The sequence below is a fragment of the Miscanthus floridulus genome, chromosome 12, assembly GCF_019320115.1.
Source record: "Miscanthus floridulus cultivar M001 chromosome 12, ASM1932011v1, whole genome shotgun sequence".
NCBI lineage: Eukaryota > Viridiplantae > Streptophyta > Magnoliopsida > Poales > Poaceae > Miscanthus > Miscanthus floridulus.
In genome coordinates, this window is record NC_089591.1 from 34,994,099 (window position 1) to 35,011,086 (window position 16,988).

At 43.5% G+C, this 16,988-nt stretch overlaps 1 pseudogene; it reads right to left on the reverse strand.

Annotated features, from left to right (window-relative positions):
* Nucleotides 1-2,617: 2,617 nt before the first annotated feature.
* The window catches only part of LOC136498584 (cytochrome P450 81Q32-like), a 40,662-nt pseudogene continuing 26,291 nt past the window's right edge, over nucleotides 2,618-16,988 (reverse strand).

Genomic DNA, 16,988 nt, shown 5'->3' on the forward strand with positions numbered 1-16,988 from the left:
CAGAGTAGCCTACAGAAGTCATGGTGATCACACCAGGAGCCCGTTTAGTTCACCAAAAATCCATAACTTTGGCACTATGCAAAAAGAAGATTCCCCATCACATCAAACTTGCGGTACATGAATGGAGTACTAAATGTTGACGAAATCAAAAACTAATTGCATAGTTTGATTGTACTTTGTGAGACGAACTTTTTGAACCTAATTAGTCAACGATTGGACAAGTATTACCAAATACAAACGAAATGCTACAGTGCACTACAGCATAAACAGTGTTTCCGACGACGCCGATTCGGTGCAACTAAACATGGCCCAGTTAGTAGTCTCGCAGGGTGGCAGAGCAGCATGCAGAAGTTACGGTGGTTTGGTCTCACAAAAAAAAGAGGCAAACACTGTAACACAAGTTAGGAGCAGAGAGTGGCTCTGTTGTTGGTCTGCATTAGGGATGAAAACGGATCGGATACGGACGGATATCACTGATATTACATTTGTTTTCATATTTTTGTCCGGATTCGGATTCGAATACGGATAGTGTCAACTATGTCGGATAGGATACGATTGGATATCGACATCATAAATATGCGATTTGAGTATTCGAATACGGATACGGTATCGGATGTTGGATATCCGAACTCGGATACGGACAGATCTCAACCCCTCTAAACAGATTCGGTTTCGAATACGGTCGGAAAATATCTGTACCGTTTTCATTCCTAGTCTGCATGCTGCAGCAGAGGTAATAAAGCAAACATGTTGGGTGGGTTTATGGTCCCTTAAGTGCAAATTCCCACAAAACAGCTCTAGGATTGCTAGCACTGCAAGACTAGCTCTGTCAACGTAGCATCTCTTTTTAGCTGAAACCTCTACGAATGTTAGCCCGCGTTGGCCCTGCCCTTATGCGAGAAAATTTTGTATTTGGCCTTAAAAATAATGCTCCTTTCTTATTTGACATCGAAACTGAAAATCTTTTCTATATGTCCCAAACTCGAGTTTTTCTTTCTTATTTGACACTTCCGTCAGTTTGGGTTGTTAACGGTGTCAAGTCCTATGTGAAAAGTCCGTTTTACCCCTAGAGTTTTTTTTACTAATCCTGGCATTCCATGGTTAATACTGCTATCTTTTATGAATGTTTTTATCTTAAACTGCAATGTTTCATAAAAGATAGCAGTATTAACCATGGAATGCCAGGACTAGTAAAAAACTCTAGGGGTAAAATGGACTTTTCACATAGGACTTGACACCGTTAACAACTCAGACAGACGGAAGTGTCAAATAAGAAAGAAAAACTCGAGTTCAGGACATATAGAAAAGATTTCCAGTTTCGATGTCAAATAAGAAATGAGCACTATTTTTAGGGCCAAATACAAAATTTTCTCCCCTTATGCCTCCAATCCCATTGACTCTCTCGGTAGGGACGCCTTGCCTCCTGCGAGCACCTTAGCCATCTAGTCGACGCCCTAAAAACACGGTTCATGTTCGCTTCTCTTATAATCCGTATTTTTCAGCTTGTTTTTTTAGCCAGAACAGTGTGTTTCTCTCGCAATAAATCTACCGGAACAGTGTTTTGTCTTATTTTTTTAGTGAAGCGAATGAGACAACTAGTGGAGACTGAAGATCGGTAGATGAACGACATGTTAAGGTTGCAAGAGATTAGGATAAAGTAAGTAAAAAGATAAATTAAATTGATTTAATTCGATTGGGTGTGTTTTAGTTGGCCTTGGGCCTTTATATTTATATAGGATAGGGAGGTCTTCCTTCGGGATTGGACCAAACAGGTCTTCCTTCGAGATTGGACGAAACAGAAACAGGTCTTGCTTCGTTTCTAATGGACTGTTTGGTTGAGCTGTGAGCTATGAAAAAACTATTGTGAATTATAAGTTGTGAAAAAACTGTTGTGATACTAGCTGGACGAATTGTGTTGTGTGAAATATTTTCTAGCACGTCCTCTACGTTAGGATCTTGATGGTCTAACTCAATCTCGGTGGTGGGACATTTTTGCGTGTCAACGTACCCTCCTAGAAGTCGTGGAACTCTAGCTCAATGTAGAACCGCATAGTGCTACTTTATTAAAAAAAGAGTACAAATGGATCTCGTTGTCGTGGAAGAGGCCTTTATTTCTCGTCCGAACAGTGATGTAGATTTAGTTTAGTCTAACAATGCAGTGATCAGGTTGGTGCCACTGTGCCAGTCGTTGTCTCACGGAGACAGGTAACGTGAGCTTTGAGCCCGAACCTGTCTAGCACGGAGTTGAACAATAAGGTGGTGTTTGGTTGCCCTTTTAAATTTTAGTCACTGTTCTATTGAATGTTTGGACATATGCATGGAGTGTTAAATATAGACTAATTACGAAACTAATTACATAGTTTACGACTAATTTATGAGACGAATTTTTTAAGTCTAATTAGTCCATGATTTGACAATGTGGTGCTACAGTAAACATGTGCTAATGACGGACTAATTAGGCTTAAAAATTCGTCTCGTGTAGTACTAACGGATTATATAATTTGTTTTTTTATTAGTATCCGAACACCTCATACAATACCTTTCCAATACACCTCCTAAATTTTAGTTACTCGATCAAACACCACCTAATAAAAAATCAAAATCCAAACGCTTGTGATCAGTGAAGTGCCGTTAGCGGTGACATCATCTTGGTACGCGGCCAGTAGAAGGCCTCCAACGGCACGTACTTTGGCATGGTCAGCTCGCACGCTTCCGCCATGTCGATCTCATCTCCGACGACCCTACTCCACTCGAAGCACTGCACAAGCGTGCCCAGCGCGAGACCGACCATCTTCACGGAATCACGGCGAGGCCTTCGCCGGGGCACCGCCGCCGGCCCATTCCAAACGGAAGCATCCATTTCCCATCGCTCTTCCCGCCCTCGAACCTCTCCGGCGAGAACCTTTCCGGTTCCTCCCACACGCGTGGGTCCCTGTGCATGTTGACGAGGAGCATCGTCCCCGCCGGGACGTCGTAGCCGCCGACGGAGCGGTCGGAGGCCGACTCGTGCGGTGCTAGGAGCGGCCCGACGGGGTGGAGGCGTAGGGTTTCCGTGACGATGCACCTGAGGTATAGAAGGTTTGGCAGGCTGGCTTCCTTCATGATGTGCGCTGTGCCGATGGTGCCGCTCCGTTTGCTTAATTTATCAGCTATGTTACAATATTTTTTTATCACAATAAGTCTTCAACTGATTTATCAGCCACAGAAATAGTAAGTTCAAGCGAACAGGGCGGCACCATCGACACAGCGCGCATCCCGGAGGAAGCCGATCTGCCAAACCTTCCGTACCTCAGGTGCATCATGGGGTGATTCAGCAGCTGCGCCATGCCCCACTCGATAGTGGCCGACGAGGTATCAGTTCCAGCTTGCAAGATGGACGGTTTCCAGGGAAAAAAAAAAAAAACATGTTCGCTGGTTGGTTTCTGAATTGATAAACATGACTAATACTGGTTTATTGTGAGAGAAAAATATTATTGGCTGACTGATAAACACTGAACGAAACCAACAAAGATATATATATATTGTACACGGGTCATGGACTCAGGGTTACTAAAGTGAAATGCATGGTCTACTACGTACTATTTGGTTAACTTGTAGGAGTATTTATATCAACAATAGTCATTATACTGTATACAACATATTAACAGGAATATATATTATTTTCAGTTCCTATTTGTGGCTGTTTTTTTTCTTCCTTTCTTTATTCTCCTTATATGCGTTCGAACCTGCATTAAACAACGGTTGTGATCATTGTCGTGCATCTTGCGGCCGTTCACTAAACATTTTTTTCCCATAATGGTATGAGTCGGGCATCCGTCTGGACGCCCAGTTCCGTGCGCAGCTATTGGGCCTAAACAAACAACGGACCAGTGGCCTCTTCAACTCATCTGCTTGCTGCAAACACTTTTCCACTTCCGTGGCCTTCCCAACTCATCTGCCTGCCCTGCGAAGATCCCCCACTCTCGACCGCAGTGTAACACCCTAGGTATTTAGGCTTCCACTAAATTGCATGTCATTTCATAAACATGTGCATTATCCATGTCATCATGCCATTATCATTGAAACATACATATGCAACATTTTAAATTGTATGTGTTTCATGCTTGATTGCTTAGAGTGGTAGTGGTGCAACATATGAATGCAACATGAATTTCTCATATCTTGAAGCATGACAACATGGTAGTAATGTGACAAGTATAGGATAACAACAAGGCTAGGCAACATGTGAAACATTGTATTGAAACATATGTATGAATTGCTTGTTTTAATTTCTGTATCACATGTGATCATTAGAAGTGGTATAACAATTTTTGTAAAAGGGTTGATCATGGTCTATTACACCTTAACTACACTTAGAGTAATTGTTTGGACATTGTTCATGTAGGTCAAAATGACAGAATTGCCCTTGAATGGAGGTTTGACTTGAAATGAACCCTAGAGTGCCACTGTTTGACTGATTCAAAAGACCAGCTTAGAGACTTTGCATGGCTGTGCACTCTTTACCAAAGTTGTAGCTAATTTATTAAGGAACAAAAGTTGTTTTATGACCAACTCATGAAAATGTGTGGAACATGCTCAAACATGGCCCACAAGTCAGTATTGAAGGTGGATTCAACATTTGAAAAATTTTCTAAGTCCTTAATACAATTCCAGTTTGATTGAGCCATCTTGGGCTTGATGTAACTTCGGATCCATGGCGAATTAGATGATTGTCATTGAAAGGAAGTTGTAGAGGGAAGATAGGTCTACAACTTTCATGTTCATTTCTTCCACTAACTCGCCACGGTTTAAGAGAACAAGCAACGTAAAGTCGCGCTGTCAGGCGTCGGCATTTGCACTGAATCGCGTTTTCAGAAAACGTTCAGTGAACGTTGTGGCCGACCGATTCAGAAAACTGACGCCGCGTGGTGCCACCCGTCGTCGCTCGCCTGAGCACGCAGGCCACACGCCACGGACGCCCTGGCACGGCCAGCCGCGTCATGAAGCACCCCAGCGCTTGCCCGACCGAGTCGCCGTTCCATTTTTGCATTCTTCGCCTCCCACCGCGCGCTGCAACAGAGTCGTAGCCGTCCGCCATTGCTAGCCGCACCTTCGCCTTCGCCTAGCTTCCACGCCGTTGCAAAAACGCGTTGCTCCGTTCACCTAGAGCTTCGCCGTGATCCCCTTTACCATCTCCACCTCACCGTCGGGTCGATCGTGCCTTGGTAAGGGCGTATTCGCCGTTTTCCCCACCGCAGCCATGGCGGGTTCGCCGGAGTTGGCGCTCCATGCGGCCAGCTGTCCTTGCACCATTGCCGCCCCTTCTCTCCTTTGCGCTAGCTTCTGCATGTGTTCCTGATGCTCGGAGAGCCAGCCATTAGGGTCGAGACGCCGTCGCTTCACCGGAGCCGGCCAAGCCGTGGCCGTGCGCCGCCGTGTCCGTTGCTACCCCCTCTAGCTGCTGTAATCCCTGCAATAGATGGTACCATTAGATGTGCACTGTTGTGGTGAACGCCATAGCACCGTCGGGTTCGCCGGAGAAGTCACCGGCATTGAGCTTCGCCGTCGCCCTGTTCTTCTCCCCTGTTTCCCTCGCTGACGCGCGGGCCCCTCTTGCCAGCCGTCGTGGCTGAGGCGGGAGCCCAGCATGGGCTGCGTCGCGTTGGGCCACGCCAGCGCGTGTGTCGCGGGCCGCCGGATCTGTGCGGGCCGGCCTAGTAGCTGGTTAGGTTTTTCCATTTTGTTTGTTTAAGTGTTTTTCATAGATTTGTGGATAGATTCAAAAATGTGTAACTCAAGTTTGGTAGATCCAAATGTTATGGTTCTAATTTTGTTGAGTTCCTAGTAATGTATAGTATTTAATAAAAATATTATATGAGCACATGTTTTAGAAATTTTGGATGAATTAAATAGGACTTTGAAATGTGTTTTTAGATGCATGCAAACTTGTTTGAATTTTATCTTGAGTTGCTGTGGTCCAAAAATTATGAAATTTTGTGGGTAATCTATTTTTTCTTAGTAGAAGCTCTGGTTAAAATTTTAGAGCTAGTGCATGTATAGTTTTTGAGTTATAGAATTTCCTTTTATTAATGGATGGATCTTGTGTGAATTTTCATAATTTTTCTATAGATCCAGTATAGGTAAAATTTGGTGAGTAAGGTTCTTATGCTAGAATGATGCTAGGAAAAATGTGAAATCTATTGCTTTACACTTTTCATTAGGGTTTCCAAATTATGCTCAAAATAGACATGTCATCTGTTATTTTGGATACAGCAAGTTATGTTTGCCCAATGGCTTTGAAATTTTTATGGTAGTCTATGTGCAGCATGAGATAGCTACTATAATTTTTGTAGATTTTTATGAATAGTTTTACTATATATTGCTTAAATCACCTAATTAACTAAATAAATTGGAAAAGGATATTAAATAATTCATTTAGGAGTTGACACTATACTTTCTGATGTTTATTAGGTATGAAAAACAAGTTGGTAAACTTGGTTTGATCAAAGTATGCTTTTGCACAATCATTAAATAATTAAGTTAGTAACCCTGTCATTCTGGACAGATTCTAGGTTTGCTGGAAATTGATTTGGTTAACATCAGAATCATGCTTTGCTGTTTACCATTGATTTGTAGAACATTTCATAAGCTTTCCAGAATATCCTCATATAAGTCATTTGGATTTGTATAACTCTTGTTGTGATTTAATTACGGGAATACTTGTATGCATATGAAACTTTAAATGTTAAATTATGTATACCGTTACTATTTCTAAGTTGTGGTAATATTCCTAGGTGTTAGGCCTTTATCTTAGGTTATGCAAATTAGGTAAGTTGATCTTGTTCTTTCAGTTAAGTTAGATATATGCTTAAAGTGATTTGAATAGAGCTAGTCTTACTCGGGAAACGAGTGTCCAATGATGTTTTTGGTAAACACTTACTATGATTCATTCATCATGAGCATCATGTCATTCCTTATGCATCCATGGTATTTATCTTTTGCATCGGCATGCAATAGGTGTACCGGAAGGAGTGACCCTGCTGGAATTCGAGGAACCGAGCGAGCAGGAGCAGCCGACACCGGAGATTCAGGAGGAGCAGCCTTCAGGAGAAGTGCCAGACGAGGTCGCCGTTGAGTGCCCGGATCACCGTCCTTGCAACTTTGTGAAAGGCAAGCCCCGGAGCATATTAAGCCTCCTAATTTCTGAAATGCAGTTACAGTATTATTATTACATATATTGTTGCATTAAGTTTAGGTGTTGGATGCAAACACTTGTTGCATTGGTTATCCGATCCTTGTCCAGATATTGTTATCCTGAATCCTATGTAGCTCAGGCTCGTATAGTGCTTAGCCCTGCTTAAACACGGTAGAAGTCAGGTGATTTCCTGTCACCTGCGAGATATAGGAAGATACATGTGGCACGGTTGGCTATATTTGATATCGTGGAAAAGAACCAGTCTTAATTTGAAATGAAGACCGGACAGAGGCTTGCCGGTTTGCAGTGACTCCGTCTGCGTCGCTTAAGGACTGATTCTTGGAGCCTTTCCTGTTCATGTTGAATGCATGCCTCTCTCTTAGTTGGCCGTGTCCGATGACCGACCGCGAAGCCGAGTAGCTCAACTCAGGCTGGGAGTCGATAAGTATAAAGTACGCCTCGGAAGGGAGCCATAGGCGTGAGTCCAAGGGCAGGTGATTTAAAAGTCCTGATCGCCCTGGCAGAAGGGTAATCCCTGAGAGCGCTGGCGCTGATCAAACCCATGAATTTGGTTCCTGAGTTGTCCCAAAGGTAACCCACGGCTACCCTTGCTAAGTATGCCAGGGTGAGAGTTAGGAATACCCCCTCAGCTGAGTTGTAATTCGATTTGAGTCGCCATCTCTCCCGGTTAGTGAGAACTTGACGGGCTTATCTCCAATGTAGATACACTTAATAACATAATGGTTCGGAAATGATGATATGATGATGACAGCCTTATTATACCTGCTATGGTTAATATTGTTTGCTCCTAATAAGTGAGTGCTCTAGTACAGGTGCTAATTTAGTGGACAGGTAAATAATGATAAGCTTGATGCTAAGTTTAAATTGGTTACTATAATCATAAGCTCTTTTATGCAACTGTGTCGAGCTAGCCCACCTAAAAAGCCTTGCATGATCCTTGGTGTCTTTTATTTTTGGTTTTGGCGGGTAAGTCTAGCTGAGTACCTTCTCGTACTCAGGGTTTATCTCCCACCTGTTGCAGATGACCAGTTCTACTTTGGTTGCTGCAAGTACTGCCTTCTCCCAGCTGGGGATGAAGACTAGACTATTGGGCACGGTCTCTACTAGTTCTCGTACCTGATAATGCTTTTGTGGGACATGACTCAGTCTTGGCAATGTAATTGAAAACTATGATGTTTTGTACCAAAACTATGTTGCTTCCGCACACTCAAACTTGGTTTGTAATATTCTATTTCAACTCTGATGGATGTAATCCGAATGCTACTTGTGAAATGTTGTAACGGATGATATGTTGTGTTGAATCACTATGATCTTGGTTTGTATGTCGAAAGTTGGTTGAAATCCTTCGTGATTTCTGGACTACCGGGATTATGGGAGCTTAAGTACAAGAATTTGATCGCTTCGGTGATTGTTTTTGTACTTATGTTCTTATGATTTGGTCGGTTCTGTTACAGCTGGCATCAGAGCAAGATTTGACACTAAACATGTCATTTGTGTATTTAAAACAAAAGTATTTGTGAAAATCCTAAATTAAACACTAATTATTGCCAATGGTCATATCCCTTATGCCCAAATAAGGACTCTTAGGTGGCTTATTAAAGTACTAACTCGGGGGTTCCTGCTTGTTTCTGTTTCGTCGTCCATACGGTGTGCTATTGTATGGATGCCATCCGCTTGGGTGGTAATATATGGATCAAAATACCTCTATGCTCTGGTAAGTGGGAGTTGTGAGAGCATGACCGTCCAACCGTCGGTCTAGGGGAGAGTACTTAATTGTGGGTATCTCTGATGGGTAGCTATGATACTAGAATATATGCATTAGGGGATGTATGTATGAAAGTATTTAGTTTACTGCTTGTTTTCTATGCTTTTTGGGAAATTATTGGGCTGAAATGAATTTTTTCTGCAGGTACACTAACAACGTATCGTGTAGATCGACTAGCTACCGTGTATGAGAGAACATATGTATGCCACCGTATATTTCGCTAGCCTTTAAATTTTTCTAGGTTTGTGAGGACGTATGGATCGTGCATGCATCATGTTCAAGCATACATGGCATTTCTAGCATTATCCCCTCCCTTAAAATTTGATTGTCCCGACTAATTAAATTTCGTATCCCTTAAATGATCCTCCCCTTACGTTGCAACTTTTTGCTACAGATGGTGCGCACGAAACTCACTGCTCGCAAGTCCGCTGGAGGCAGGGCGCCTCGTCACCGTTTAGCTCCTCGTGAGCCCCGTCCTAAGCCTACTGAGGCGGAAAGGCTGAGGACAGAGCTAGCTCGGGTGACCGCTGAGAGGAATGCGGCTCAGCACCGTTTGGAGCAGGTAACACAGGAAAGGGACCAACAGACCCTTGAGGTTCAGAGGTTGACAGTTGCTCACCGCAACTGTGAACGTATGTTGATTCACGTGATGAACCAACGGAATGAAGCCTGGCACGAAGAGAATGTGTTGAGAGCGCGATAGATGGAGTTAGAGCAGCAAGTGGCAGTTGCTGAGGAGTACAATGACAATCTCCATGAGGAGGTTCACCTGTTACACAATCAACTTCACCCTCTCCTGCCACCTGATGATGAGGATGAGATGGGTTCTGGTGTCATCATGGCTGAAGGTGATGATGACATGGAGGTCAATGGACTTGAGGACGTTCCACCTGATGAGGAGGAAGATGAGGAGTTAGAGCCTGCTAGTGATGAAGATGGAGGAGAGATCTTCGACACTGACTCCGAGGACGATGCGTAGTTTAGCTTACTACTTAGCTAATGCGCTAGATCTAGTCTTTTGTTGATTCTCATGCATGAATGCGTAGCTTTGTAGCCAGTTAATCATTGGGATGTAATATCGAACCCTATGTTACCCTTGATGTAAGTTGGAACCACTATGGCTTGGATGTAACCTATCGAACGTATTATGCTCCATGTATGTGAGCTTTTGATGAATTTCGCCTTTGCGGTCTATGGATCTCGTTGTTGGTTAAGTTCATCGCATTTATATGTCAATTGATGCGCTTGATGAGTTGTGTGATTGTGATGAATGATTGTGCCTCTGTTGATTATTTAAATGTATTCTCTCCGATGGAATCAGTTTGGCATAATTATACAATTCATCTACAAAAGTTTCCACATTGTCAGTGCTCATTGGCTATACCTTTTGCAGATGGCTTATAACCTTTGTCGCGGTCGTAGCATGAGAGATGAGGAACAACCACCTCCTCCACCACCCACACCAGCTGAGCTAATGCAGACGGTCGTGGAAAGTTAGCGCATGCTAGCTGAGGCTATGCGCCAGATGGCTAACCGTGAGGATCAGCATGTCCGCCAAGGACCCGAGCCGAACTAGTACAGCAGCTTTAAGGACTTCATGGACACAAAGCCTCCTATCTTTCGTGAGGCAGAAGAATCCTTACAAGCGGATGAATGGTTGAGCACGATAGAGCAAAGGTTTGGATTGCTCCATTTAACTGAAGGCATGAAGGCTTTGTATGTAGGACACCAGCTCCAAGGCCCTACAGGCATCTGGTGGACCCATCACAGGACCACCTTCCCTGCTAACGTTGAGATCATTTGGAACCAGTTCCAAGCAGCCTTCAGGGGACACTTTATCCCTCTTGGTCTCATGGCCATTAAGCATACTGAGTTTATGAAGCTCACCCAAGGCAACAAGAGTCTCAATGAGTACCTCTAGGCATTCAACAACCTGGCAAGGTATGCTCCTGAGTTTGTCGATACTGACGCCAAGAGAATAGCTAGCTTCAAGAGGAGACTTTCCCCAAAACTGATGAAGTCAATGGGCAACTGCAAGTGTGTCACCTTCAATGAGTTTATCAGTGACACTCTGACTTAGGAGAACAATGACAAGATATATGCTGCTTCCAAGAACCATAAAAGGAACTTTGAGGCTGGTGCTTCCCAGTCCAAGGCCCCAATGGTATCTAAGGCCCCGTACCATCCACCCAATGCTAATGTCCGGTATCGCCCACCTCAGAAGAAGAACCAAGCTAAAACTGGTTTTTGCAAGGGGTATACAATTTCCTTACCAAAGAATACCTCTGGGCAGGGTAGCTCCAATGTTCCACCAGCAAATAGGCCATGCTGAAACTGTAACCAGCCTGGTCATTGGGCAAATAGATGTCCCCATCCTTCCAAGAATGCTCAAGGAAACGTCCGTCAGGGGCGTGTTCACTATACTACAGTGGAGGAAATTCCTGCTGGTGAAGTGGTCACCGCTGGTAAGTTCCTTGTTAATGATCACCCTACAGTTGTGCTCTTTGATTCGGGTGCTTCGCACTCCTTTATGAGTTCTACTTTTGCATCTAAGCATAATATGAATGTGATTACAATTGTTAAGGGTGGTTATTGTATTAGTGCTGCTGGAAATAATATCCTGACTAACCAAGTAGTTAAAGATGTAAAGATTGAGATTAGGGATCGAGAGTTCTGTATGGATCTTGTAGTTCTACCGGGGGTAGGAATTGATATAATCCTAGGAATGAAGTGGATGAGCGGGAATGGAGTGTTGATCGATACATCAACCCATGTGGTAATGTTGAGGGATCCTGTGGATAAGAAGGGTTTTCTAGTGCAGTTACCTCGTGATATCTCTATCCACAATACCACCAATGCTACCCTAGCCAAAGCCATTAAGGATCTACCGGTTGTCTATGAGTTTCCAGATGTCTTTCTTGATGACTTGCCTGGATTACCTCTGGACCGTGATGTAGAATTCAAGATAGAACTCATTCCGGGTACAGCTCCTATTTCTCGAAGGCCCTATAGAATGCCACCCAATGAGTTGGCTGAGCTAAAGAGTCAGTTGAATGAGCTATTGAAGAAAGGGTTGATTTGGCCTAGTTCTTCTCCTTGGGGTTGTTCGGCTATATTTGTGAAGAAGAAGGACGAGTCTCTACACATGTGCGTGGATTATCGTCCCCTAAACGCTGTTACTATCAAGAACAAATACCCTCTTCCTCGCATCGATATTCTGTTTGATCAGCTCTCCAAGGCTAAGGTATTCTCCAAGATCGATTTGAGGTCTGGCTACCATCAGATCAAAATTCGTCCTGAAGATATACCTAAGACAACTTTCTCTACTCGTTATGGCTTGTTCGAATACCTCGTCATGTCATTTGGGTTGACAAATGCTCCGGCACACTTTATGTACCTGATGAATTCTATATTCATGCCGGAATTGGACAAATTTATCGTCGTGTTCATTGATGATATCCTGGTATATTCTCAGAATGAAGAAGAGCATGCTGGACATCTGAGAATTGTTTTAACTCAGTTACGTGACAACCAGCTTTATGCTAAGTTCAGCAAGTGCGAGTTCTGGTTGAACAAGATACCTTTTCTAGGTCATGTATTATCTGGTGATGGAATTTCGGTTGACCCTACTAAGGTGCAAGAAGTCCTTGAGTGGAAGGCACCTACTACGGTCATAGAAGTCCGAAGTTTCCTAGGATTGGCTGGCTATTATCGTCGCTTTATCCTAGATTTCTCAAAGATTGCCAAGCCCATGACTCGACTACTGCAAAAGGATGAGAAGTTTGTGTGGACTCCGAAGTGTGAAGAGGCTTTCCACACTTTGTGGACTTTACTAACCTCTGCTCCTGTATTGGCACAACCTGACATCGAGAAGCCTTTTGATGTCTACTGTGATGCATGTGGCACTGGTTTGGGGTGTGTTCTTATGCAGGAAGGCCGAGTAATTGCTTATGCTTCACGCCAGCTTCGAAAGCATGAAGTCAACTATCCTACCCATGACTTAGAACTAGCCACAGTTGTTCATGCCCTGAAGATTTGGAGACATTACTTGCTGGGTAATGTGTGCAACATCTATACTGACCATAAAAGCCTCAAGTACATCTTTACTCAACCCGAGTTGAACATGCGTCAACGACGATGGTTAGAATTAATCAAAGATTACAACCTTCAAGTGCACTACCATCCTGGTAAGGCAAATGTGGTTGCTGATGCCTTAAGCAGAAAGGCCCATTGCAATTCCTTAGTTAGTGAAGACTTTCATCTGGCACACCTCCTTCATCCTGTAGTACTCCACAATATCACTGTGGATTGCTCTCTTAGAAGTCGAATTATCGAACTCTAGAAGACGGATGTGGGTGTATTTCACATCAAGCGGAAGATGAAAGAGAAAGAGACCAAGCACTTTAGGGTCGATGACAAGGGAATTCTCTGGTTTAATGATAGGCTTGTGGTACCCAAAGACAAAGAACTTAGAAATCAAATTATGACTGAAGCCCATTCTTCTAAATTGTCCATTCATCCTGGTAGCAGTAAAATATATCAAGATCTCAAGTTGTATTATTGGTGGACCAAGATGAAGAAAGAAATCGCAGCTTACGTGGCAAGGTGTGATAACTATTGCAGAGTCAAGGCTATTCACATAAGGCCTGGACTATTGCAGCCACTCTCTATTCCTGGCTGGAAGTGGGAAGAAATTAGCATGGATTTTATTGTTGGACTACCCACTACCAAAAAGGGTTGTGATTCCATCTGGGTTATCGTAGATCATCTAACTAAATCTGCTCACTTTATTCCAGTCAAGTCTACCTATCATCCTCACAATTATGCTGAGATTTATTTTCAACAAGTGGTATGTCTCCATGGTTTACCCAAATCCATTGTTTCTGATAGAGGACCTCAGTTCACGGCTCACTTTTGGGAGTGCTTACATCAGAATCTTGGCACTCATCTAATCCGCAGTTCTGCCTATCATCCGCAAACATCAGGACAGACTGAGCGTGTTAATCAAATTCTTGAAGACATGCTTAGAGCTTGTCTTATCTCTTGCAAAGGCTCTTGGGAAGACTGGTTACCTCTCGCTGAATTCTCTTATAACAACAGTTATCAAGAAAGTATCAAAATGGCTCCTTTTGAAGCTCTTTATGGCTGCAAGTGTAGAACTCCTTTGAACTGGGTGGAACCCGGAGAAAGAAGATTCTATGGTATTGATTTTGTAAAAGAAGCCGAAGAGCAAGTCCAAACTATACAGAAGAATATGGCTGCCACATAGGCTAGACAAAAGAGCTATGCTGACAAGAGAAGAAAACCTATTGAGTTTGAAGTAGGTGATCATGTTTATTTGAAGGTATCCCCTATGAAAGGAGTCAAGCGTTTTGGAATTAAAAGGAAGCTTGAGCCTCGATATGTTGGACCCTACCGCATTATCGAGAAAAGTGGAAGAGTAGCATATAAGCTCGATCTACCACATGAGATGGGAGCTATATTCCCGGTATTCCATGTGTCCCAGCTAAAGAAGTGTCTTCGTATTCCTGAGGAAAGAATAGCAACAAGGAAAGTCAACTTGAAATCTGATCTTTCTTATGAGGAAAAGCCCATGCAAGTTCTGGATACACAAGAAAGAGTGACTCGTACACGAGTGGTTAAGTTATACAAGGTAGTTTGGAGTAATCATAGTGAACGGGATGCAACCTGGGAGCGGGAAGATTATTTAAAGGAAAAATATCCAGCTTTCTATACTGATTGGTACGCTTTCCAAATCTCGGGATGAGATTTTTCTAAGGGGGGAGGGCTGTAACACCCTAGGTGTTTAGGCTTCCACTAAATTGGATGTCATTTCATAAACATGTGCATTATCCATGTCATCATGCCATTATCATTGAAACATACATATGCAACATTTTAAATTGTATGTGTATCATGCTTGATTGCTTAGAGTGGTAGTGGTGCAACATATGAATGCAACACGAATTTCTCATATCTTGAAGCATGGCGAAGCATGGCAACATGGTAGTAATGTGACAAGTATAGGATAACAACAAGGCTAGGCAACATGTGAAACATTGTATTGAAACATATGTATGAATTGCTTGTTTTAATTTCTGTATCACATGTGATCATTAGAAGTGGTATAACAATTTTTGTAAAAGGGTTGATCATGGTCTATTACACCTTAACTACACTTAGAGTAATTGTTTGGACATTGTTCATGTAGGTCAAAATGATAGAATTGCCCTTGAATGGAGGTTTGACTTGAAATGAACCCTAGAGTGCCACTATTTGACTAATTCAAAAGACCAGCTTAGAGACTTTGCATGGTTGTGCGATCTTTACCAAAGTTGTAGCTAATTTATTAAGGAACAAAAGTTGTTTTATGACCAATTCATGAAAATGTGTGGAACATGCTCAAACATGGTCCACAAGTCAGTATTGAAGGTGGATTCAACATTTGAAAAATTTTCTAAGTCCTTAATGCAATTCCAGTTTGATTGAGCCATCTTGGGCTTGATGTAACTTCGGATCCATGGCGAATTAGATGATTGTCATTGAAAGGAAGTTGTAGAGGGAAGATAGGTCATGTTCATTTCTTCCACTAACTCGCCACGGTTTAAGAGAACAAGCAATGTAAAGTCGCGCTATCCGGCGTCAGCATTTGCACTGAATCGCGTTTTTCAGAAAACGTTTAGTGAACGTTGTGGCCGACCGATTTAGAAAACTGACGCCGCGTGGCGCCACCCATCGCCGCTCGCCTGAGCATGCAGGCCACGCGCCGTGGACGCCCTAGCATGGCCAGCCACGTCATGAAGCACCCCAGCGCCTGCCTGACCGAGTCGCCGTTCCATTTTTGCATTCTTCGCCTCCCACCGCGCGCTGCAATAGAGTTGCAGCCGTCCGCCATTGCCAACCGCACCTTCGCCTTCGCCTAGCTTCCACGCCATTGCAAAAACGTGTTGCTCCGTTCACCTAGTGCTTCGCCGTGATCCCCTTTACCATCTCCACCTCACCGTCGGGTCGATCGTGCCTCGGTAAGGGCGTATTCGTCGTTTTCTCCACCACAGCCATGGCGGGTTCGCCAGAGTTGGCGCTCCATGCGGCCAGCTGTCCTTGCACCATTGCTGCCCCTTCTCTCCTTTGCGCTAGCTTCTGCATGTGTTCCTGATGCTCGGAGAGCCGGCCATTAGGGTCAAGACGCCATCGCTTCACTAGAGCTGGCCAAGCCACGACCGTGCACCGCCATGTCCATCGCTACGCCCTCTAGCTGCTGTAATCCCTGCAATAGATGGTACCATTAGATGCGCACTGTTGTGGTGAATGCCGTAGCACCGTCGGGTTCGCCGGAGAAGTCACCGGCGTTGAGCTTCGCCGTCGCCCTGTTCTTCTCCCCTGTTTCCCTCGCTGACGCGCGGGCCCCTCTTGTCAGCCGTCGTGGCTGAGGCTGGAGCCCAGCATGGGCCACGTCGCATTGGGCCACGCCAGCGCGTGTGTCGCGGGCCGCCGGATCTGTGCAGGCCGGCCCAGTAGCTGGTTAGGTTTTTCCATTTTGTTTGTTTAACTGTTTTTCATAGATTTGTGGATAGATTCAAAAATGTGTAACTCAAGTTTGGTAGATCCAAATGTTATGGTTCTAATTTTGTTGAGTTCCTAGTAATGTCTAGTATTTAATAAAAATATTATATGAGCACATGTTTTAGAAATTTTGTATGAATTAAATAGGACTTTGAAATGTGTTTTTAGATGCATGCAAACTTGTTTGAATTTTATCTTGAGTTGCTGTAGTCCAAAAATTATGAAATTTTGTGGGTAATCTATTTTTGCTTAGTATAAGCTCTGGTTAAAATTTCAGAGCTAGTGCATGTGTAGTTTTTGAGTTATAGAATTTCCTTTTATTAATGGATGGATATTGTGTGAATTTTCATAATTTTTCTATAGATCCAGTATAGGTCAAATTTGGTGAGTAAGGTTCTTATGCTAGAATGATGCTAGGAAAAATGTGAAATCTGTTCCTTGACACTTTTCATTAGGGTTTCCAAA